This window comes from Bemisia tabaci, chromosome 10 (genome assembly GCF_918797505.1).
Source record: "Bemisia tabaci chromosome 10, PGI_BMITA_v3".
In the NCBI taxonomy this organism is placed as follows: Eukaryota; Metazoa; Arthropoda; class Insecta; order Hemiptera; family Aleyrodidae; genus Bemisia; species Bemisia tabaci.
The window spans coordinates 12,450,211-12,473,660 of record NC_092802.1 but is presented as its reverse complement, the minus strand read 5'-3'; the positions used below and the strand labels follow the sequence as shown (position 1 = coordinate 12,473,660).

Sequence of the window (23,450 nt, the reverse complement as noted above, 5' to 3'; positions counted from 1 at the left end):
TTTTAGATACCCTGCATCAACAATCTATGTTGTGTAATCGAATAAGGCTAAAGTTAAATTTGGAGGTGGACACTATTTTTCGCCTAATGATGGTTGAATGGCAACTTGGTGAGGAAAAGACATTAAATAAAATTCGCCTAGTAATGACTGATGAAAAATTCAGCATAAAGGTGAAAATCTCAATACAGAGGGAAACAGCTCATTTGAGCACGGTTTTCTCTCACCTGTTTGGTACAACACTAGTTACGTCCATTCAGGAAGTTAGTTAACTAGTGTTGTACTAAACAGCATATCTCTTTGAGGGAAAACTGTGCTCAAATGAGCTTTTTCCCTCTGTATTGAGATTTTCAGCTTTATGATGAATTTTTTACGCACGTTGGCAAAAGAAAACTGCAACATACTGTCTCACGACCCGTGCGTCCACCGCAATCAGTTTGTGTACGAGCCAGAACTTGAAAATTCAAAAAATAATTCACGTTTATGAAAGACTTTCCAATGTGACATGAGCCTTGACAAAAACCATAGAAAAATCAAACCCAGAAGGAAAAATCACCGGAGGAAGCTGTAAATTTGGCAAGGGCGCGTTCGGTGGACCTCGAGTCTGTTTACGGTCATCGGCGGTGTCCGTCGTGGGGAATCGACGAACTGTCTCCGTCGTCGTTGTCTGCGGGCGATTCGATTCGAGACCTCGACGCTCTGCTTCGATTCGCGGTCACTGGACCACGGGACCCCCCCCCCCCTCCCCCGGTCGCAGATGGAGGGTTAGATGGGCGCAGACACCCGGGTGCCCCCCCCTTCCCCCCGCGCACCGTCCGGGGCCGCAACTCAACCGCTACCGTCATAGACGACCCCAACCTCAGGATTTCCCAGTCCGATCCAGACTTGGTTGATCGGAATCGCACTCGTATATTAAAGCGAATTTTCGAGTTGGATCGGACAGGGTTACCACAGAGTTTAGAAAATTAAATTCCCTGGCGTTTCCCTGATTTCCCTGACACATTTTGGCGAAATTCCCTGATGATTTAAGATGTGACGGATGGTTAAGAGGGCAAAATTGAAAATAGTTTTTGGGCAAAATTTGTTACTCGAAACCTCAAGCCCATTCTAGAATGCAAATGAACGAGATTTAACAAATTTTCCCTGACATTTCCCGGTTTTCCCTGACTGAATGGGGGGGGGGGGGTTGCAAAGCCCCTCCCAAGCTACGCTCATGCATATTCTATTCACTCCCCGATGTATTAAATTTCCAGCGGGAATACAGTTGCAGGAACAATCGATTATCGATATTTCCCCATTTGAAACTACGGTAAAGAATCGATTATGAAAGTTTTCGTTGCGAACACCCCCTCAATCGATCCTCTTCCATCCGTGTAAACGGCGGCTCAATCGATGGATCGCAGAGCACGCCGCGCCACTACAGGACGATAAAATGTTTTCATGACCGTATTAGCGCCTCATTAAGAGAGAGGCTTATCGCGGCATCATTATCTAGTTCATGATCGGGGGCTGAAGTCCACTGCTCCGCGCTTGAAACCCGCGTTTACCGCCGCGAGTAATTTTAACGCCGCTTTAATGCTCCGCCGAAGTATCGGCGGCGCCCAGATGCAGTTGTTATGCCGTGCTAAGGAAGAACGCCGTATGAACATTCGAGAGTTGCCAAATTTCCTCCAGTAAAATGTTTAATTTTGAGAAAAGTTATGAAAATTTTCGCTTGAAATTTTCAGATAATTTACATCTGGTGGTGAATAAAATGTTCTGAAATATTGGAGGAAAAATATTCAAAGATTTCCCTGAAAATTCAGGTTTTATCGAAGAAAATTTGGCAACGCCTGAAGGCTCATACGGCGTTCTTCAATAGCACGGCAATGTTGCACCCATGCTGTCAACCATACTGTCAAACCGCGATAACTTGTCCGAGTGCTGGAAATTTATGCATCGGAGCAAGGTTGTCGAACTTCATACATTACGCTTTTTTTCATCAGGATATGATTCAGGGACTGACGGGAGTGTGTGATTTCATACACAAAAGGGCAGCATTTCATCCCTCTTAATGCAAAACTCATGTAGTGATTCCTAAATCAATCTACTGCCGCCCACAAACAAAAAAGCCGTAACTCCACTCAAAATGTTTACCTTTTTTCCAGCACGTACTGTTCTATTGCAAGAAAATTTAATTGGAATACGGCTTCATTTTTCACGGGACGAGCCTTTTACTTTGAACTATCGAGGTTTTTCAATTAAAGAGGTTCGAATGGAGATGTTGCATGCGTGAGGAATTTGCGATTTGACTGTTGATTCTTACGTAAAAGTTCGCGAGAAACACGATGGTGCCACTGGTTTTCTCTGAAATCGACTCCCAAGCTCAAAAAAAGCTCTCAAGTTGAGGCCAAAATGGAGGGATATCCCACGCTATCCTGAGAGTCCACCTCTACATCAAAACAAACTCTCCATGCAAAGATAGGGAGCAAACACATTAGCAGTGATTCCGGCTTTTCAGCTTTGGAGTCCCCATATAAAGTGGCAGCCCTGTCAATGTATTTGCTCCCTATCTTTGCATGGAGAGTTTGTCTTGATGTAGAGGTGGACTCTCAGGATAGCGTGGGGTATCCCCTCCATTTCGGCCTCAACTTGAGAGCTTTTTTGAGCTTGGGAGTTGATTTCAGAGAAAACCAGTGGCACCATCGTGTTTCTCGCTAACTTCTACACATGAATCGATTGTCAAATCGCAAATTCCTCACACATGCAACATCTCCATTATCGAGGGGCAACTGTACATTTTTCCTCGTGATGCGTGATGGCTAATATTATGGCCAAACTTTATCTCGACCCTTAGATATTTCATGACCGCATTTGCCTTGCTACGTTAACAGCATGCGTCGGCCGTCGAAATTCAACTTTTTGTCAAAGTGCTACGCATGTACATCAATCACACAATTAAAACCGATGCATGCTTCGATAAAAACCCGTAACACATGCAGTTGCTGGCGTCGAGACCTTTGCAGCGAGTGAAAATTTGTTGGAATTAATGTTGTGGCGAATGTGTTTCATCGTAGCTGCTCATCTGGATTCATTATCAATATATCACATGTGAATAGTCAAATTAGGCAATTTATTGATCGACTGCCCATGTCAATAAAACATTATTTCTTGTTCGATTGAATAAAATAGCCCCCACTCCTTTTACCACAAACATTGGGCATCATTCATAAATTATGTTGGTCACCAGAAGGAAGAGGGTCCAGGGGGGTAGCCTGATATGTGTCTATGGAGGAGGAGGGTTAAAACATGGAGCATCGTAATTTATAGACGGCTACTCAAGTCCAGATATCGAGCTGATGCACTCTAGTTTGGGAGAAGCACTGGAAAAAAACATATTGGATCTAGAGTCCAGACTCTTGAAAACATCGACAAGAAAGAATTCTCTTGATTCAATCGGATTTTTGCGTGAATCAAAACGAAATCCGCTTAAATTAAGAGGCTTGGTTCTTGATTTAAGCTAGATTCTGATTGAATCAAGCGTACTTTTTCTTGTCGATGTTTTTAAGAGTCTGGACTCTAGATCCAATGTGTTTTTTTTTTTTCTCCAGTGAGGCCCGCAGAGACTGATCCAATAAGTTGACAACATTGTTTTCTATCCATTTGAATCCGTGCTACGCGAATCGATTCATTTCCATAGATTTAAATGGAGTGAGAGCGATGTTGCCTACTTGCCGCGCCCGCCATTCTGCGGCGCTACGGAAAAACGCCGTAAGAACATTCGAGAGGTGCCAAATTTACTTTGATAAAATGTTTATTTTTGAGGAAAATTATGAATATTTCTCCTTGAAATCGTCAGCCACTTGAGATCAAATGGGCCTGTTGCATGCAAGAGATACAGCCGCGCAAATAGACTTTTTAGAGGTTAAATGACACGAAAATTACGATGGTCACATTAAAACAGTCTGAAATACACTCCTTACTGCGCAATTTGCGTTGTTAGGAACGCGCTTTTTCAAATTTCCCGTGTCTGGGGGCAGTTTTCGAATCACCGGAAACGAGCAAATGGCGGGCTCGGTGATTTCCGGAAGATGCCGAGTCGTTGTTGTTGTTGTTATTTTTTCCTTCAGTTTGTTTACAAATCCAACGTGATCTCTTATAGTAGTCCATATACGTTTATGCGGTAACCAGATCGATCAACTTTTAAATATCCAACGCAATCCTTCTACATTTCATTTCACGATATCACGAGCTCCGATTTTTAGGTTACCTATGTCGTCAGTTTTAGTTGACCGGAAATAGCCGCGAATTGTCGTTAATTGTTTCCGTTAGGAAACTGCCCCCATGACGCGGGAAATTTGAAAAAGCGCGTTCCTAATAACGCAGATTGCGCAGTAAGGAGTGTATTTCAGACTTTTTTAATGTGACCATCGTAATTATCGTGTCATTTAACCTCTAAATAGTCTATTTGTACGGCTGAATCTCTTGCATGCAACAGGCCCATTACAAACAAAATTATCCGAGAAGTTGCCAGCAAAATATTCAAAAATTTTCCTGAAAATTAGCGATTTGCCAGAGGAAATTTGGCAACGCCAGAAGGTTCATATGGCGTTCTTCCTCAGAACGGTAGCATTGGCCTCCGCGAGGGGAGGAGCTGCTCACGGAAGAACTACGAAAACCGTCCCAGATATCACGCTGATTTGCACTGGATCCGTACTTTACCGCAAATGCACCGCGTTAAACTGAAAGGAACCAAGCTACATCAGCTATCGCCAATTTTAATTGGACACTTTAATTTTTAACATAAAAACGATTGCGCGGATTTTCGTCCGAATTTCAGTGAATTTTCTTCATAGCACGAAGCAAATTTCTTGAAATTTTAAAAGGAATCCGCACACACGTTCCCTCGTAAAAAATTAAATTGCCCGGTTGAGGCAATAGCTGATGTGGCTTGGTTCCTTCCTGTTATACGCGATCCAAATATCACTTCCGCCATTTCCTCACTAAGTATCACTGAAAAAAAAAGTAGCTTGGCTTAAGCATGATGATTCTTGAATTTGCCGCCAAGAATTTTTTTTATCTTGCTTTAAGCTGAATTTTTCTTAATACAAGAAAAATAATGCTTGGGTTAAGTAAAAAAGTAGTTTATATTAACCAGCAAAATTCTTGATTTAAGAAGAAATACTTCTTGGCGGCAAATTGAAGATTATTTTTTTTCAGTGTATAAAGTGAAAAAAAAGAAAAAAAAAATAAAAAATAAAAATAAAACATTTCTTCGAGCATCGTCCTACTTGTGTTTCACCGTCGAAGCCTAAAAGCGGAGCAGGTATAGCGAGAGCTTTTAAAAAGATGCTCGGGGGGGGGGGGGGCGAGGCGAGGGAATAGGGAAGGAAGAGAGGACGAAGATAAAGAAATGATGTAATTGTCCACGACTCGGATTACACGGCGAAACCACGAACCGCGCCGCGCGAGCTTAAGTCACCGCTTTCTTTTCAGTTCCGATGTAATGCAGTGTTGCCACGTGCGTCCATATATACAATTTTAGAAATTAGAGTATTCGGATATTTTTTCGAGGTATTTTTCGACGATAAAACCGGCTGATTTCTCTTCAAGGGCAGAATGAAGGGGAGTGGGTAATGATAGGACACTGAAGTCTTCTGCCCTGCTAAGGAAAAACGCCGTATAAACATTCGCGAGTTGCAAAATTTCCTTCGATAAAATATTTATTTTTTGAAGAAAGCCATGGATATTTTTCCTAGGAATTTTCAGGAAATCTAGGCGAAATTACGAAAAAATTATCAGAAAAACTGGAGTAAAAACGTTTACAAATTTTCCAAAAAATTCGGGATTTATGAAAGGAAATTTGGCATGATTCCTTTCATCCTACGCATACAAAGAGGATGAAACTACTGAAATTTCTGTGGGCTTGCTCAACGAGTTCCAAGGGACCTTACCATTTAACTCACCAGGGTGTCTACTAGAACAGGCTGGCTAAAAATTAGTACTTTTACAGTGCCTCCAATTGACGAAAATCGGCAAATTTCAAAAATGTGAATTTCCCGCTCAAATTGCGACAAAAATGACAAAAATTCCGAACCTTTTCGCGAAATTCCGTACTTTTTCAGTACTTTCGGACCGCCCTTAAAAAATCAGTCCATTCCCAAAAAATTCAGTACCTCTTCAATGGAGAAATTCAGTACTTTTTCAGTACCTCCAATTGACGAAATTCGGCAAATTTCACAAATTTGAATTTCCCGCTCGAACAAAAAGTGCGACAGTGCAGTTTTGCGACAAAAGTGACAAAAAATGTAAAAATTCCGGACCTTATTACGAAATTCCGCACTTTTTCAGTACTTCCGGACCGCCCTCAAAAAACCAGTGCGATATCCGGACTTTCCGGAAATGCCGAACTTGTAGACACCCTGCTCACCCAGATCTTGGGGGGGAGGGGGAGGGGGAAAGCTGCCAGAAAATGAAACTTCCCAGGATTTCGTGACATTTCGAGAGAAGGGATGAACCAAGCAAGAAGTGACAGTGAAAGGAACTGAAGACAGAAAGCGAAGAACGGAGTTGAAAGAGGAGATAGTGGCCTACCTTTGATAGAGCCCGAGGAGGTATGAGGCTGTTGGCAGGCCTGCTGTCTCGCGGATTCCTCATCCTGTGCCTGGTCCGCGCCCTCCAAATCCAGTTTCGTACTCACAGAATTCCACATTTCGAACATTTCGACGGCCGTCACTGAGTTCCCGCTCGCTACACTAACACAACCCCACACTAACAACCACTTCCGAGCGAATCTTTCAGCCTCGTCTTTCGGAAGGGGGTTCTCATCCCGGCACACTGGGGGTCAACATTTTGAAAAACGGGGGGCGTAATCCTGTGGGTCGAAGGGCAACCGGACCTGCATAGCCCACACACTATATCGGTTCACTCCCCAAGTTCCGCGGCATTTTGGATTGTTTTCACCTTGATACGATGCACTGTGTAGATTCTGTATGCGAGTCGAGATGGATTCTGGTAACTTCCACTTTGGGGTAACTATTATCTTTGGGCGAGCGTTGACGCGGGTTTTTAAGATCGGTTTTGTTTTTTGTTTCAAAAGTTATTTCACAGCCTCCAACGATTCTGGTGGTTAAGTTTCCAAATCTAGCGACATCCTGGTATTTTTCCCTGAGTAAAGAACGTAAATGAGTTAGTTTCAATAACCTCAACCCTGTTCATCGAGTCTTAATTCGAAAAACAAGATGAAAATTTTCGGCTAATAACTTGAGCTCCTCCCTCTTTCCTCCTCTGCGACCTCTGCTGGGTTAGGAAACAGTGTTCGCAAATTTTTCGATTTATTTTCGGCTTAAAACTCGAAGGACATGTTGTCGGCGAGTTTGCCTACTGAAATAAAATTCTTTAGAATTTTTAATTAGGAGAAGGGGCACATGCCCCCCATGGGCTCTGTACTAGCTTTGAACTGCTCATTACTTTCCTTTGCCTTTGAAAAAGGGCCCAAAATTGTTGGGGGAAAATAAAGTAGAGACAGAAAAGGCGGCAAGGTAGAGAAAGGAAGTGAAAGAGTAGAAAAATGGCAAGGAAGGAATTGGGGTTATTTATGCGATAATTCAGTCAGGTGCGCATATCGGGGATGAAAATGTCCTTCGAATAAAATAAGTCAATACGGTTACCAGTCTTTCTGTTGTTAAGTCAGTTTTTTCGAGTTAAGGAAACGTTGTTTTGCTATCGTTAAGGTTAAGTTAAGAAAATAATAACAAAACAACGTTTATACAACTCGAAAAAACCAAATTTTGTCGACGAGAACGACGCTTCAAGTCAAAATAATTTCTCAATAAATTTTTTTTCGATGTTCACCGACTTTCTTTCATTTATATAGAACGATATGCAATCCAACAATGTATCGGCTTATCAAAAAATTGTGTTTAGATGATGTTCAATCGCCTGATCCCTACCGAAGTCAAGGCTACCCGGCTCATAACTTTAAATTCCTTTCTGATGCTCCTCTACGGGGGAATTTCATCGTCAGGACGGACCAATTGATGGGAGGCAACGGCTGGATGTGATCTGAAACAATAGTATGAAACCGCCGCACCTGCAGGGGACGGCACCAGCAAACTAGATCGTGCATCATGCAAAATTACATGCGAGTACAGTCATCGCTTCAATTCGGGGCTTTGAACATTGACGCGGAAAGCGACGCTTCTATATCCGTACACTTGAGAAAATATTCATGTTAAATTCGTCGCGAAAGAAATTCATGTTGAAACGACCTTAAATCTCGTAAGGAAGATCATTCCTACCACACTGGAAAAAATAGTTGTTTGGATCTAGAGTCCAGACTCTTTAGAACATTGACCTGAAAATATACTCTCTATTCAATCCGATTTTTCCTTGAATCGAAGAGCCGAGCCTCTCTATTTCGGCGGATTTCCATTCGATTCAAGCAAAAATTTCGATTGAATCAAGAGTATTTTTTCTTGTCAGTATTTTTAAGAGTCTGGACTTTAGATCCAAGAGACTTTTTTTCCTGTGCAGTGGCGGGGTGAGAATAATCGAATGTCGATATTTCCCCATTTGAAGCTATGGTGTTCGTTGCAGACACCCTGGTCATCGATCCTTTTCCATAGGTTTGAATGGCAGATCAATCGATACATCGCAAAGCACGCCACGCCATTGTCCTCCACTGGGGAAAATGCTGATTTGGCGTCTGGCGACTCTGAGGCAGTGCTAGGTTCTAAATCTCGTGCCTTGACGCTTAAAATGGGGCGAATTTCCCCCTTTCTGGCAATGCTGATTAAGGTCGTTCATTTTGCAATGCTGCGAAAAACGATTTCCCCGGTCACGTGTTCACGTGTGCGAAAAACAAGCGAAGTGTTCTAAAAATATCGAAGTTAATTTCGATCCGGATTGATGAGGTTAAAAGTGTCCAAGTCGCTCGGCCGTCTGATATGACTCCCAAATTCATTTTCACAGGGGCAAAGATCCTAACATGTGCGCGCTCCATGCCGTTATCCAAAAATTGTACCTTGCTTGGGCCGCTCTTAATCGTCCAAAACGCCGAATTAAAATATTTTCGAAAATTTGTATTGTTTATCCACTGTGTTCAAAGGTAGCTCTTCAGTGCTCATGAGAAAAAAATCCATCACTAGATGATTTTGGGATTTTAGGACATTTCTTCAAAGTCTTCGAGCTTCACATTCCACTGGGCTGCCGTGCTAAGAAAGAACGTCGTATGAACCAAGGGTGCAAAATCTTCCAAGCTTTCACATTTAAAACGCCCGCAGGCCGCCTTACCACATTTACCTCATCAGTTTCCCACAAAATTTCCCACTAACCTAAAAGAAACTGACGTCTGCTTTCAGTTTTCTTTTGATTTTCGACTTAGGCCCCTCAAAATGTTCCCCCTTCCACATTTTTGGGGCTTTTCCGGCGCATGATTGGGCATTTTCTGAAGCCCTGGACTTTGAACTTTTAGACGCTGGCAAATTTCCTTTCATAAATAACGAATTTTTAGGGAGATCTAGGTGTATTTTTCCTCCAATTTTTCAGAAAACCTTACTCGCAATTAGATCTAAATTATCTGAAAATTCCCAGTAAAAATCTTCATAGTTCTCATTGGAAGGAAAGAGTATAGGTAAATGTTACACGAGAGTGGCAACCTTGGGAACAACGGTTAATGCCCTTACTAACCTAATTCCTTCACATCTGATCGGAAAGAGAAGGAAAAAACGGGAGAAAACATAATGAATGTGAGAAAAAATGCTGCCTCTCTTGCTCGCGGCGTGATAATGAGCCACGTAAAAAATAACGAGGCTGCGGATGAAGACCGCTGCCTAATATTATTCCGTGTGACTGTGCGAATAACATTAATGATCAGGAAAAAAATGGGACCGGAGAAAGATCGCCAAGCGGTAGATTTCTAACCTACGCCAAAACCATCATGTGGATTTTTGCGAGTCCTCTGTCATTTAATAGGAAAATAAGTTGAGATGGCCCGAAAAGAAAAATTTGTTGTTTTTTTTTCCTCCAAAATCCTATGGACTATGGAGGCCTTAAGTACGGGAACCAATCAGAATTGGATTCGTATCGTCTTTGCTCTCAGCATAAAGGGAGTCTACTCTATAAAAACCACCCAAATTAACAAATAAGATCGCTCCATACTCATTATGTGCTCTTTGTCTGTCGCTTTATCTATCAATTTCAACGCTTAGCCCGCGCAGATGAGGATTCCTGTTATCTTAACTTTCTACAGTGTTCGAAACTCACAGGCGCCAACGCGCCAAATGCGCCTAAGAAATTGGCCATGGCGCCTGAAAAATGAAGGCTCTGCGCCATCGTAGCCCCTGAACATTGCCCCCCCCCCCCTTTCCCCCAGAAAAAAATCCTGATTTTTCTATTTGGTGATTTTCCGAAATTTCTCCCACGTTACAGCTACTTGTTCAGTAACTAAAACATCCTGCGTCTAACTTTTCACTGAATGCGCCGTGGTATTTAGGCGAAAAGTCAATTCTGCCCCTAAAAATCGCCAGCACTGGTAAAAAAAAACCTCTTGGACCAATGCCGCGGTGCATTGACTTAAGAGTGCAGTTTCTTGTCGCCGGATTTAAGAGTCTTGAACGCTTGTTTCAAGCGGATTTTGCATTGAAACAAGAGTCCAGACTCTTAAATCCGGCGACAAGAGACTGCACTCTTGAACCAAGAGGTTTTTTTTACCAGTGAGTGTCCCCTAAAACTCGAGTTTGATGAGCCACGTGGCTCCCGAAACTCAAAGATGAGTTCCGAACACTGGTACGAAGGAACTCTAATCAAGTCGCAGGCCCTGGAGCGCGAGGAAAGCGGCGGAAATCTCCGAGGAGCGCGTGACGTCATCCCGAGCGCCGAGCTTCACAGGTAGCTCTTACGTCGGAACCGGTGGCTGCGGCGCGGAGGACCCGGGCCAGGAGTCGCGGCTGGGAAACCGGAAAAAAACGGGCGATGGCCCACGAATTATGTCACTCAGTCAGGCTCGGTTTCCTCGCTCCGATAAGATTATCGTGTTTGTATTTTTCGCCGCGAACGCCGCCGACGGTCGGCCCGGCCGGGGTGACGTCGCCCGGGTCGATGACCGCAGCTTCGCCTCCACCGCCGCCTTCGCCGCCACCGAATTCCCGCTTTCTGCCGAAAAAAATTCCGCCCGGGAACAGCTGCGCCGATCTGAGACTGAATCCGAGACCCGCCCGGAGCGATCGCGGACCTCGCTTTGGGTTAGGTCGGATGCTTTTAAGTTTTAAGATGGGACCGCTTTCGGCTCGATAACTGGACTTCCTTTTCCACTAAGGAACTACTATTTTTAGCCCATTCCAGAGACAATTGGACGGAGTTAAACAGAAAGGAACCAAGCCACATCGGGATCGAACCGAGAAAAAGAGGTTTAAAGTTTGGCTCCTACATAAAACTCAATGTGAAAGATGAACTTCAAGTTCAAAAAACTTTGAATTTTTGGCGATAGATAGTAGAGCAGTGGTTGAGTTCAAAACCACTCATAACTCAATTTTTTCCAAAATGTGGGATGGTTCCTTTCTGCTTAACTCAGTCTAACTTAAAGGTTAGATCGGATTTCGTAAAATGGGCCCGCTTTCAGCTCGATAAGTCGATGACTGGACTTTATTTTCCACTTACACGGAGGAAAAAACTTCGTACGCGGGACCTGAAGTTTAAGTCCTATGGATCTTTGAAGTTTTCAGATTGAGCGTCTGAACACTTAAGGTCCAGCTACTGAGGTTTGGGTCACACATCTGAAACTTCAGTTCCTACATCTGAAGTACTTCGGTTCTCACATCCGAAAAACTTCGGTTCTTACATCTGAAATACTTCGGTTTTCACATCCGAAAAACTTCGGTTCTCACATCCGAAAAACTTTGGTTCTTACATTTGAAGTGCTTCATATGTAAGAACTGTGAGAGATGTAAGAAATGTGTTGAGAGAATAAAAAAATTGACTTTCCCGTTTTCCTCTCAATTTACTGCATTCTTTGTAGTCTCTCGAACGAAGGAGCGTAACTGTATTCCAAGGTTGCCGAATTGAGTCAAACTTTCATTTTATTTTACAAAAATGTACCTGTTAAATTTGTATCCAACATTTTTCTATTTCGCATGAAATCTCCGGAAAAATTAGTAAAAATTTCAACTCAGAAATGCCCGATATTCTCCCGGTTAATATGGAATTTGCGAGGAGAAATTCGGCAACATCGAAATGGAGTTGCGTTCTCTCGTGAGAGAAACAACGTATTATCGCTTATTATTAACGCGGGACCTATGCGAGTATATTTAATAGCAGTTACTCCGATTCTTCGAATTGTGATCCGATTTTTACGCCAATGTCAATTTTCCAAAGCACGAACTTTTTCATACGAAAGTAGGAGTCTTTAGTCAGCGCCGAGCGTCATAGCCGACGTTCCAGCCGCACTTTTTGCGTGTCTACAAATTGCATTGAGCTTGCAACTGCACTAACCTTGGATCTGTCATTTTAGAGTGCATTTTTCATGTCCTCCGGAATGGAGCCATCCCGGGTAAAAGCACAGAATGACGCACGAAAAAGTCCCACTTTCTCCGAGCGTGGAAAAAAAACGTTATTTTCGAAACGAGGCAAGTCCATCTCCGAATGAGACCTGTGACCCTGCCATTCAGATGAATTTCAAGGCTCATGTGATCCTTTTTCCCCGATGAAAATAGTTTTATGCAGGTACGAAGGAGAGGAAAAATCGATTCAGCGATGCACTCCGTTACGCATGGGTTTGACTCACGAAACCTTCGCTCTTCGGATGCAGTTTTCACGGCTGAAAAAATTAGCGCAAAAAAGGCTGAAAGCGTTTCATGTGCGAACTGAACCGACGCATTTCAACTCGATATTTTTAATGCTCCAAAGCGAAGCCGTCGACGCGTTGTCGGCCTTCGGCAAGGCCCTCGCGTTGAGAGCCGCGGATCGAAGTTTTCTGAAACTGGTTTCCCACAAAAATTGAGCAATCTCTAATCTGCTATGCGTGCTTTTATGTTGCAGGGTGTGAAATGAATTCAACTCCGGCTATCACCTCAACCTGGCGCCGAGGCATGGACTCCCGCTGTCGGATTGCACGATGATTATTTTCAATTAAATTAATTTAATTTGATTCATTTTAAACTTGAATTCCTTTTGCAATCGTCCCATTAAACAATGCGTATGGGTTTTTATTGATAGAGGAAGAAAGAGAAAATACTAGAGGTGCGATTAGGTGCGATTTCAGCGTCAACTTTCAAAAGTGATTCGAATTAGTCCAAGTTCTCATAGTGCAGTTTTCCGATAAGACCTTGTTAACAGTGAAGTAAATGATTTGATTATGGAATTCTGCCGTTAGCTAAGTAACTAGGACTTACTCGAATCATCTTCGTAGCATGCGTAGGAATCAGCTAATGGTATATCGAAACGAACTTTTACATTTTAGAGTGAAGCGGAAAAGGGATTGTAAAAGTGCGTCTGCGACACAGCTCTGATTTACTCATTTTTCTCAGACCCCTAAGCGCTAATCCGGCCCTGAAAATAAGGATTTCCTGATGATTGATAAATATCATATTCAAAATGGGTTTGTGCTCTTCTTCAAAATCTCTAGTAGGAGCGTTGGCATTTTGCTCAGCTTCGTGAAACAAAAAGCATATGAAATTGTACCGTTGAAAATAAAATCTTTGTGAAAATTTCAATTTTTTTTTTTTTTTTTTTCATTTCAAGTATACACTTTCAAAAGTTCAAATAAACCGAGTGCACCACAATAAATCACAGCCTAATTCAGAGGCGGATCCAGCAATTAGGCAACACCGGATTTCCTCCGTTTAAACCTGTGTAAATAATCGATTCTTGTCTGACCACCCGATCCCTCCACGAATCGATACATTTCCGTAGGTTTAAATGGAGAAAAAAAATGTTGCCGATTTGCTGGATCCGCCAAAGGCCTCTTCCGCGATGAGCATGCATCATGCATGTAGCGCACCTACCAAATTGCACCACATTTGCAATACCGAGATAGATCCGAATCTCTTGACCCCAAGGGATCTCGAACCGCGAAAAGCGAGACGGCGAAAGCCGTTTCTTCATGACGTCACGCGGAAGAAATGTCTTTAACGACAAGCTGAAAGCGACCGGGGTCTAATTTAAGCCGGACAACGGGAAAATAGGCTAAATAACTTATGGAGCGGCAGTTAAGATCGGCCGGCGGGGCGAGGGGGGGGGGGGGGGGGGCGCTAGACGCCGCCGTCCGAACCGAACACATAACGCAACGGTGAGAGAAAACATGCAAGATCACACGCCGACCCTTGCACCTTTGAAAAAACACCTTCGCATAGAGGGTACTCTGGCGCCTTCATTGCTAACCTAAAAACTAGCTGTGCTAACGAGAGGTGTTTCAATAATGACCAAACAGCGTATCGCTTTGCGAGAAAATTATTTCATGGGAGCTTTTTCCCTCTGTATTAAGATTTTCAGCTTCATGCTGATTTTTAAAAGCACGATGGCTAAAAAATTCCAAGTTACTGTCTTACGACCCGTGCGTCTACCGCAATCAATTTGTGTAGTTTTTTTTTTTTTTTTTTGGGGGGGGGGGGGGCTCAGGTATTTTAAAGCATGCAACTACTCTACGTATCGTAGTCAACTAAATAATGAACTTATGATGAAATGAATGAGAGAAAAAATAAAAACATTTAAAGAAATGGATGAGTTCCGAGCGAATCGATTAATATGTTTTAAATTGCATACATACATGAAATAAACGTATATTTCGCAAAAAAAAATTGATTATGGCAGTCCGAACCGAGCCATGTTCGGTTGGGCCATGTCATTATTCGTATTAATTCTCTCTCTGGATTAACATTTCCTAAATTTCTGAGCTGAAATCTCAGAGGAGATTCTCATAAATTGCAGGAGCTTCCGAAAAAAATGTCAAAGCTGATTAATTACTGGGAGCTAAGGAGAAATGTCACTCGACACCCGTAGAAAAACGATCTAAACTGGACCCGCAGAAATCCACCGAAGTGCAACGATCTTAATTTTTAAAACTGCATGTCTATACCTCTTTTTTTTGCAGGTAGATATATACAGTGGTTACATTCTTAAGATATGCTTTCGAGTTATGAAAAATTCTCATTTCAATAAACGAGTTCCGAGTGAATGATTTCCTGGAACATTTCCGGAAGCCTCCCTTTGGAATCTCATTCGAAGATGCGACGTATGTTAATGAGCAATTACACAGATTAAGACAAAGATTCTAAAAAAGCAGTTGGCTGATTATTGTAATTGATAGACTAAGGTATGGACAAAGAAGACACACGGAATGTGGAGCAATCCTATTGGTTGAAATGAGTGGTTCCTACAGACTAGGGGGGGAATTTGATGGACTAACTTTAGGGTTTCTCGTGGGTTGCCGTTAGTTGGTCTATTATCTACCTCCTTCGTCCATTGCAACCGACCGATTCCACCGATAGGATCTCTCCATATCCCTTTTGTCTTCTTTGTCTATAGCTTTGTCTATCAATTTCAATAATCGGCCCGCGGAATCGACCCCTAAAACTTTCCTAAAGTGGAAACATTTTAGAATGAAATGAGGGGAAGAAAAAGGAGAAGAAATTTTGGGTTTCAACTAAAAAATTCCCAAAGGTCAACCACTACCACCTCGAAAGGAAGCTCCCGAAAGTACAGTTCCAGAAGAGGATATTCCATCTCAAAGCACAGTTCTAGAAGAGGGTATTCCATCTCAAAGCACAGTTCTAGAAGAGGGTATCCCATCACAAAGGTCACAGAGGGCATATATTCTGCCGTGCTAAGGAAGAACGCCGTAAGAACATTCGAGGGTTGCCGAATATCCTCGAATAGAACATGTATTTTTTTAGGAAAGCTATGCATATTCTCCCTTGAATTGTTCAGATATTTTGGATTAAATCGTGAAAAAAATTGACTGAAAAATATTCACAATTTTCTCAGTAAATTTGATTTTTATTGAAGGAAATTGGGCAACATCTAAAGGCTTAAACGGCGTTTGTCCTTAGGACGGGGGAATGGTACATCCAATATTGTTAAAAATCACACGTTCGCACGGGACCCATTTCATCCCGTGGGCATAATATAAAGTCCCATTAAAATGTACAGAGAGAAGGTATGCGATTGATAGTAAGGTGCGTAATGGCCCCTGGGTGCTGATAAGATTCGACGAGGCTTGGGATCGGATTTTGGAGAGCAACAAAGGGAATGGAATAAGTAGGTGACTGTGCCACATTCGGCCTTGCGAAGTATGATGACCCCAGAGAAACACATCGTACTGACAGCTGCGGAGATGAAAATACTAGAAGGCGCTAGCATTTTATTCGATCATGCAATGGGAGTGTACGAGTTGTAGAAACGATGTAGAAGGAGGATACTCGATATGCTTCATTTTTTTTTCTTTTTATATTTTTATTTATATTTGTTTAAGGGAGAAAGGGAAAATAATTGAACCTACACAAGGGAAAAAATGTTGTAACATGTATAATCGACTGACATGGCAGAGTGTTTTTCCTTTTCCACCTTTTTTTTTGTGATTTCTGCCGAGCTGTGTAAATCATGGTGAAATTGGACTTAACTCGCTATTTTCTCCTCGGCTTGAAAGTCAAGTTGACAGTATTCTCGTAAAACTCGCGATTTTATCACGAAATGAGACCAAAAGGAGGTTTAAAATGCGATTGGAGAAGAAACAGAGTGAAAAAAGTGGGTGGTGTCAAAAAGCATTCGGTATGCTTTAAACGAAACAATTACGAAGATCTCTTTTGCTCAAAATTCCTAAAAAATTTGAAATGAGAGTAAAAAAATAATTCTGAGTGTAGAAAAAAGGGCATGGCTCCATCGTTTCGCAAAATTAATTAAAAAAAAACTATCCTAAAACGGAATTTCAAAATTATAGGTAAAGGTTAAAGGTTGTATTCCTTTCTGTACACACGTGACATGCGTGAAACCCCAAAAACCAAAATATGAAAAAAAAAAACACCTAGCACACGTGATGGTCGTCGCATGATGGCTCTGATACGCTATTGGGTGAAAGTACAAGCCATTCGTTTCTTTAGATTTGTTCATAAAAAAAAAAACCTCCATGAAGGGGAGCGAGAAAGTAAAAATTTACATAGCTGCACTGGAAAAAAACACATTGGATCTAGAGTCCAGACTCTAAAACATCGACAAGAAAAAGTACTCTTGATTCAATCAGAATCTAGCTTAAATCAAGAACCAAGCCTCGTAATTTAAGCGGATTTCGTTTTGATTCGAGCAAAAATCCGATTGAATCAAGAGTATGTTTTCTTGTCAATGTTTTCAAGAGTCTGGACTCTAGATCCAATGTGTTTTTTTGCCAGTGTGACAGGACGTCTTTCCAACGTTCGCCAGGTCGAGCGGGAAACCGGAGGGAAAAACAAAACGACAGGTCGAGGAAAAGTGGCGAGAAAAAGCGCAAAAATAAACGAGGGGCAGGAGAAGAGAGAGAGAGAGAGAGAGAAAAATACTAAAGAGTCAATACCATTAATTTTGAACGTACTATCCATACTATCGTTTAAACACATCACTTGCACACAAACACTTAAGGGGAGGCGGGGGCGGACACTTATCACCGCGTTATCACTCGTCGATGATGATAATCCGGCGAGTCATCGCATCGTCCACCGGTCACAAACCGAAAACGCACCGAAAAGTCGTTCGCACGCGGGGGAGAGAGACGTCACACGCGGAGAGGGCGAAGGGTTACGGTTTCGGGTCTCGGCGTGGCGCGCGCGCTGTAGTGCTGGGTTCCCGTCCGCGCGCAGCGAGTGCACTTGGTCAACTAACGCGCGGGTGCGGCTCGGCGGGTCGGCGCGGCAACGTTTCTCCTTTCGCCCGCCGCCCGAACACCCCCCCCCCCCCCCCCCCAGCGGTCGGAGGACGGTTCCCTGATCGTTTTCGGCGGGTTTCGGGAAAGGTGAGGACCCGCGCTGAGCGCTGATTGCGGTGGGTGGAGTGTGGTGTTGGTCGGGGCGGGATTTGAAATATTTGGGGGTAACTCGCACGAAATTACGATACAAGGGTTTAAGAAACTCAGAAAAATTAGTAAAACCCGATTTTGAGAAGTTCATCATAAGCTCGGACAAATTTTACCCCGAAATACCCTGCAACTGATGAAATATTTGGGGGTAACCCGGAAAAAATTGCAAAGATTTAAAGGAACGCAGAAAAATGAGTAGAATCCGAAATGGAGGAGTTCGCGAAGATTTTACCCTTAAATTCCCTTAATCCTTAAGAGAATTCCAAAGTTTGCCCCTTTTTCCTCTAAACTTTCTATTATACACCAAAACTATTGGTTTTTGGATTTGTCTTTGGCGGGTTTCGGGAAAGGTGAGGACCCGCGCTCAGCGCTGATTGCGGTGTGTGGAGTGTGGTGTTGTTAGTCGGAGCGAGATTTGAAGTATTTAGGGTTCACCCGGACGAAATTGCAAAGATTTAAAGGAATGCAGAAAAATGAGTAGAATCCGAATTTGAAGAGTTCGCGATAATTTTACGCCGAAATACTATACCCTGCAACTGATGAAATTCCCAAAATTTGTTCGTTTTTCCTCTGAAATTTCCAATTTATGTCCTAACCGGTAGATGTAGGTTAAAGTCGTAGAGGATAAACTTTTACTGACCTGATAGTTTTCAGCGGGTTTTGGGATAGGTAATGACCAGCTGAGCGCTGATTTTAGTCGCGGCGAGATTTAGAACAGTGGGGGGTCCCCGGACAAAATTTGAATGCAATATACATGAAAAAGCTCGGAAAAATTGGTGGAACCTGATTTTAAAAGTTCGCCAAAAGCTCAATTTTACGACCTTAAAATGGAGTTTCGTTCTTCCGTCAGGGAAATGACTCGGCAAAGAAAAATGGACTTAATTTTGCAATTAGGGACTATACATTCTGGCTCATCCGAAAAAACACGTATGTGCATAAGGAAACTAATGGTTCGTACTTTGTTTTTATACTGAGTCAGAATTTATAGTTCCTAATTGCAAGATGTAAAATGTGTGCCAAATGTAAAATTAACGTAGTTACGGAGTTTTCGCTGTACATTATAGTTCCCAAAACTGTACCCTTTCGCGCTGGAAAAAAAGAAGGGGAAGAGTAGAAAAATAACACAAATGAGGAAGGAATCTGCAACAAAGTGCTTGAATTCATACTTTAGCCACCGGTCGATTATCCGCGCTTTGTGTGCACTACCGAATTTCGAGGAGTCACCGATTCACGTGCTCTTGAAAGTAAATATATTTGAAGGAGTCTGACGCCGAGTTTATCTAACTGGGGCATGAAAACCTCGGTAAATAAAAATAATCACTCGATTTTGCGTCGCGAAGTGCATCGCGCAAATGCGCAAGTGTGATTCCGGGAGACTAGACCGCCGTGTTAGGGAAAAACGCCGTATGAACCTTCAGGCGTTGCCAAATTTCCTTTGATAAATCACGAATTTACTGGTAAACTTATGAATATTTTCCTTCCAATTTTTTAGATAATTTTATTTGCAATTTCACATGAAGGTCCTGAAAATTTGAGGGAAAAATATCCACAACTTTCCTCAAAAATAAACATTTAATTGAAGGAAATTTGGCAACTCTCGAATGTTCATACGGCGTTTTTCCTTAGCACGGCAGTAGACTGCCGTGTTAAGGAAAAACGGCGTGACAACATTCGAGCGTTGCCAAATTTCCTTCGATAAAATACTTATTTTTCAGGAAGCTATGAGTATTTTTCCCTCAAATTTTCAGGACCTTCATGTGAAATTGCAAATAAAATTATCTGAAAATCTGGAAGAAAAATATTAAAAAGTTTTCCCGAGAATTCGTGATTTACCAAAGAAAATTTGGCGACGCCTGACGGTTTATTCGGCGTTTTTCCTTAGCACGGCAGTAGAGGTAACATCATTCGTTGTCGGCCGACATGGAGAGTCTCGTTGCACTTTTGCATTCGGGGTGCATCGCGATCATCATACTGCCGTTTTGAGGGAAAAACTCCGTAAAAATAGTCAAATGCTGCCGAATTTCCCCTGATAACATGTTTAATTTTTAAAGGAGAGTTATGAGTGATTTTTCTTTGTATTACGTCAAATTAAAGTGTGAACAAAATTCTCTAACAGATTGTGGGAAAAATATTCATGGTTATCATCCCAGAATATTCGTGTTTTATCAAAAGAAAATGTTGCAACGTTCGGCGAAGAATTTAACCTTTCTTAACGTGGGAGAGATTTTAAAAGAAATCAATCGATTTTACGTATTTTTGACGTTTTTACGCATACGGCCACAACAATGAGAGCTTTTTTCTAAAACTTAAAATTAAATTTTGGTTAAAATCAGCGATGCCAGACGAGGGAGCGATCACCAAAATCGCGTACTCCCCTCTTGGACATGCACTCAAATGAAATAGATTATACCAACTTTTTCCCTCGATTACATTAGTGTTAAAACCTATTAATATCCTTGATATCTGCACCGATTCCTTTAAATTAAATCAAACTGAAACTACACCTGCAAATTAGCAGTCGATCTCACAGCTCTGTTTTAATCAATTTTTTAGTTAATTTATGTGTGTGCACAAGTGGAGAAGCTCTGATACTTTTATCCCTCGACTAAGGTTTACATGAGCTGGATTCAAACAGCTGAAGAAAGGTACACAAAATTACAGTAATGCTTAAATTAAGCTCAAAGCACTCGCGACCACTAACACCAATCACATGATGAAGCTAAGCACACACACAGCGAGCTGATTGTTGAAATTGATAGACAAAGCTATAGACAAAGAAGACATAGAGAGTAAGGAGCGATCCTATTGGTTGAAATGGTTGGTCCCTCCAGATTGAAGGAGAAAATTATCGACCTCCTATGGAGTTTCTTGTGGGTTGCCGTTAGTTCGTCAGTTACCTACCTTCTTTGTCAGTCGCAACTATACCCGCTTCCACCAATAGGATCCCTCCATATCTCTTTTGTCTTCTTTGTCTATAGTTTTGTCTACCACCGTCAACAATCAGCCCGCTGATGGCGAATAAACCATATGAGGCTCCCTAAGAGCAAGAACGAGTATGAAGACATCCTATTTTTACCACGTAAACCATGTGAGACCTACCATGGTAGGAAGTTGGTTACGGAAGGACTGTGATTACAACCCTTTAATGCAGCTGTTGCATGCGTGAGGAATTCGCGATTTGACTATTGATTCTTACGTAAAAGTTCACGAGAAACACGATGGTTCTACTGGTTTTCTCTGATATCAACTCACAAGCTCAAAAAAAAGCTCTCAAGTTCGACAGAATGATTTAACAAATTTCCCTGACATTTTCGTCATTTTCCCTGACATTTCCCAGGTTTCTCTGACTTCGTAAAATTCCCTGACATTTCCCGGTTTTCCCGGACTGTGGCAACCTTGAGAACAATGTAAAATCACCACTGGATTGGGACGTTGAGACGTAACATATCGACGGTGAAACTACCAAACCACGTATCTCGGTTTGCGATGTCGCAGACTTCCTGTCATACTTTATTTTTTAAATGAAAAACTACTTAACATCTAGTCTTGAAAATTTCTGTGATTTTTCTTCTTTGAGCGGAGAAAATTCCGTGAAAATTTCAAGGAATGATATTGATTTGGTCTACTTCAAAAGAATAAAATGTGAGCGTAGATTTTTAAACACCGCAAACGAGATACGTGGTTTGGTAGTTTCACCGTCGATATATATTTCATTGAAATTTTCAGGTATTACAGATCGAATTGCGAAGAAAACTGTCCAAAAGCCCGGAAGAAAAATTATCCCACGTTTCCCAGAAAATAATGATTTTAATCGAGGGAAATTTGGAAACGTCGGGCGGCACTTGCGGCATTTTTCCTCGGCACGGCAGAACGGCCGGGACGAAAACGAGAGCGGAGGAGCCGCGAGGGCTAGGATCGGAGGAGGGAAGGCGATTCACCCCTGACCAAACGCGAAACGCGAAATGCGAAATGTGAAGCGGCGAGTCGTTAACCTTTTCATTACGTTTCGCCGGGTGCCGCCCCTCACTTTCCCTGCTTTCCGTTCGCGTGATTCCCTCCACCCCCACCTCCCTCATCGCCCGGTAACGACAGAGATGACCAAATTATGACCGCGTCCCGGAATCCGGCGCAGGAGCCAGGACTTCAGCGGTGCCGTGGCGTGCTTTGCGATACATCGATTGGTCTGCCATTTAAACCTATGGAAAACGATCGAAAAACAGGGGACACCTTGATAATCGATTCTTCACCACAGCTTCAAATGGGAAAATATCGATAATCGATCGTTCACGCCTCGCGTCCCGGAATCCGACGGATGAGTCAGGACTTCAGCGTGGTGTGCATTGCGATTAATCGATTGATCTGCCATTTATACCTATCGAAAAGGATCGAAATACTAGGCACACCTTAATAATCGATTCTTCACCACAGCTTCAAATGGGGAAATACCGATAGTCGATCATCGATCATTCACGCCTCGCCACCGGACTTGAGGAGTGACGAGACGCATGGTAAGGGTGGCGCATCCATTACGGGATTAAAACAGGGTGGTCTAGATTATTATCCGCGCCCTGTGAGACTGGAGGACCGCGGTTACATTGGCGGATCCAGAAAGTTGGAAACATTGTCATTTCTCCATATCAATTTATGGAGATGTATCGATTCTCGGAGGGATCAGGTGCTCTGACAGAAATCGATTATTCTACACGGCTTTAAATGGAGGAAAGCCGGCGTTGCCAACTTGCTGGATCCGCCTCTGACCGCGGATATTCAAAAATCATAAAACGCGGAGTAGAAACTAAAGGACCGTTCATAAATTACGTAGCGATTTAGGGGGACGGGGGTTCGAAGAAAGCGTTACTCCATTTTGCTCTCACGTGTTCATGTGATTTGTCACGGTTTCTGGCGAGGTTGAACTGGCATGCGATATATAGCAACGATGAAGAATAATAGTATAAGCAAATAATACAATAATAATAATATCGCAATAATATCGCCAGATTTTGAATTTTTAGCCAAAAAAAGAACGAGAGCCCTTGAACACTGCGAGAGCGTGCTCAATGGATCAAACTAGGACTTCCTCTTCTGTATGAGGCCGATTAAGTATATTAAGTTGGGCATTTCAGTCAATATTTGAGCCACCCCCCCCCCCCAAAGACTCAATACGACAAGCTCAGACCCCCTGCCCTTTCCTACGAAGAAGAGGAATGGGCGTGATTACTAAGGTGTCAGAAAAATTGGTGTTCGTCACGCGCGAAAGTTCAGCGAACCTGATTTTCACCGAATGGTAAAGATGCGAAAATTCAAGTGTTGAAAAGTTTAAACTAATGTGTTGCCAAATTTCTTCTGATAAAATTATCATTTTTTAGGAAAGTTAGGAATATTTTTCGTTCACTGGAAAAAACGTCTCGTGGATCTAGAGTCAAGACTCTTGAAAAAATGG

General features: G+C 42.4%; 1 long non-coding RNA gene across 1 annotated transcript in view; it reads left to right on the top strand.

Moving 5' to 3' along the window:
- Window positions 1–13,685, top strand: part of LOC109044676 (uncharacterized) — a 28,246-nt gene extending 14,561 nt beyond the window's left edge. Inside the window, exon 2 of the long non-coding RNA XR_002010313.2 lies at window positions 13,012–13,685. This is a non-coding gene — a long non-coding RNA (uncharacterized lncRNA). The remainder of the gene's footprint in view (window positions 1–13,011) is intronic.
- Window positions 13,686–23,450: the final 9,765 nt, after the last annotated feature.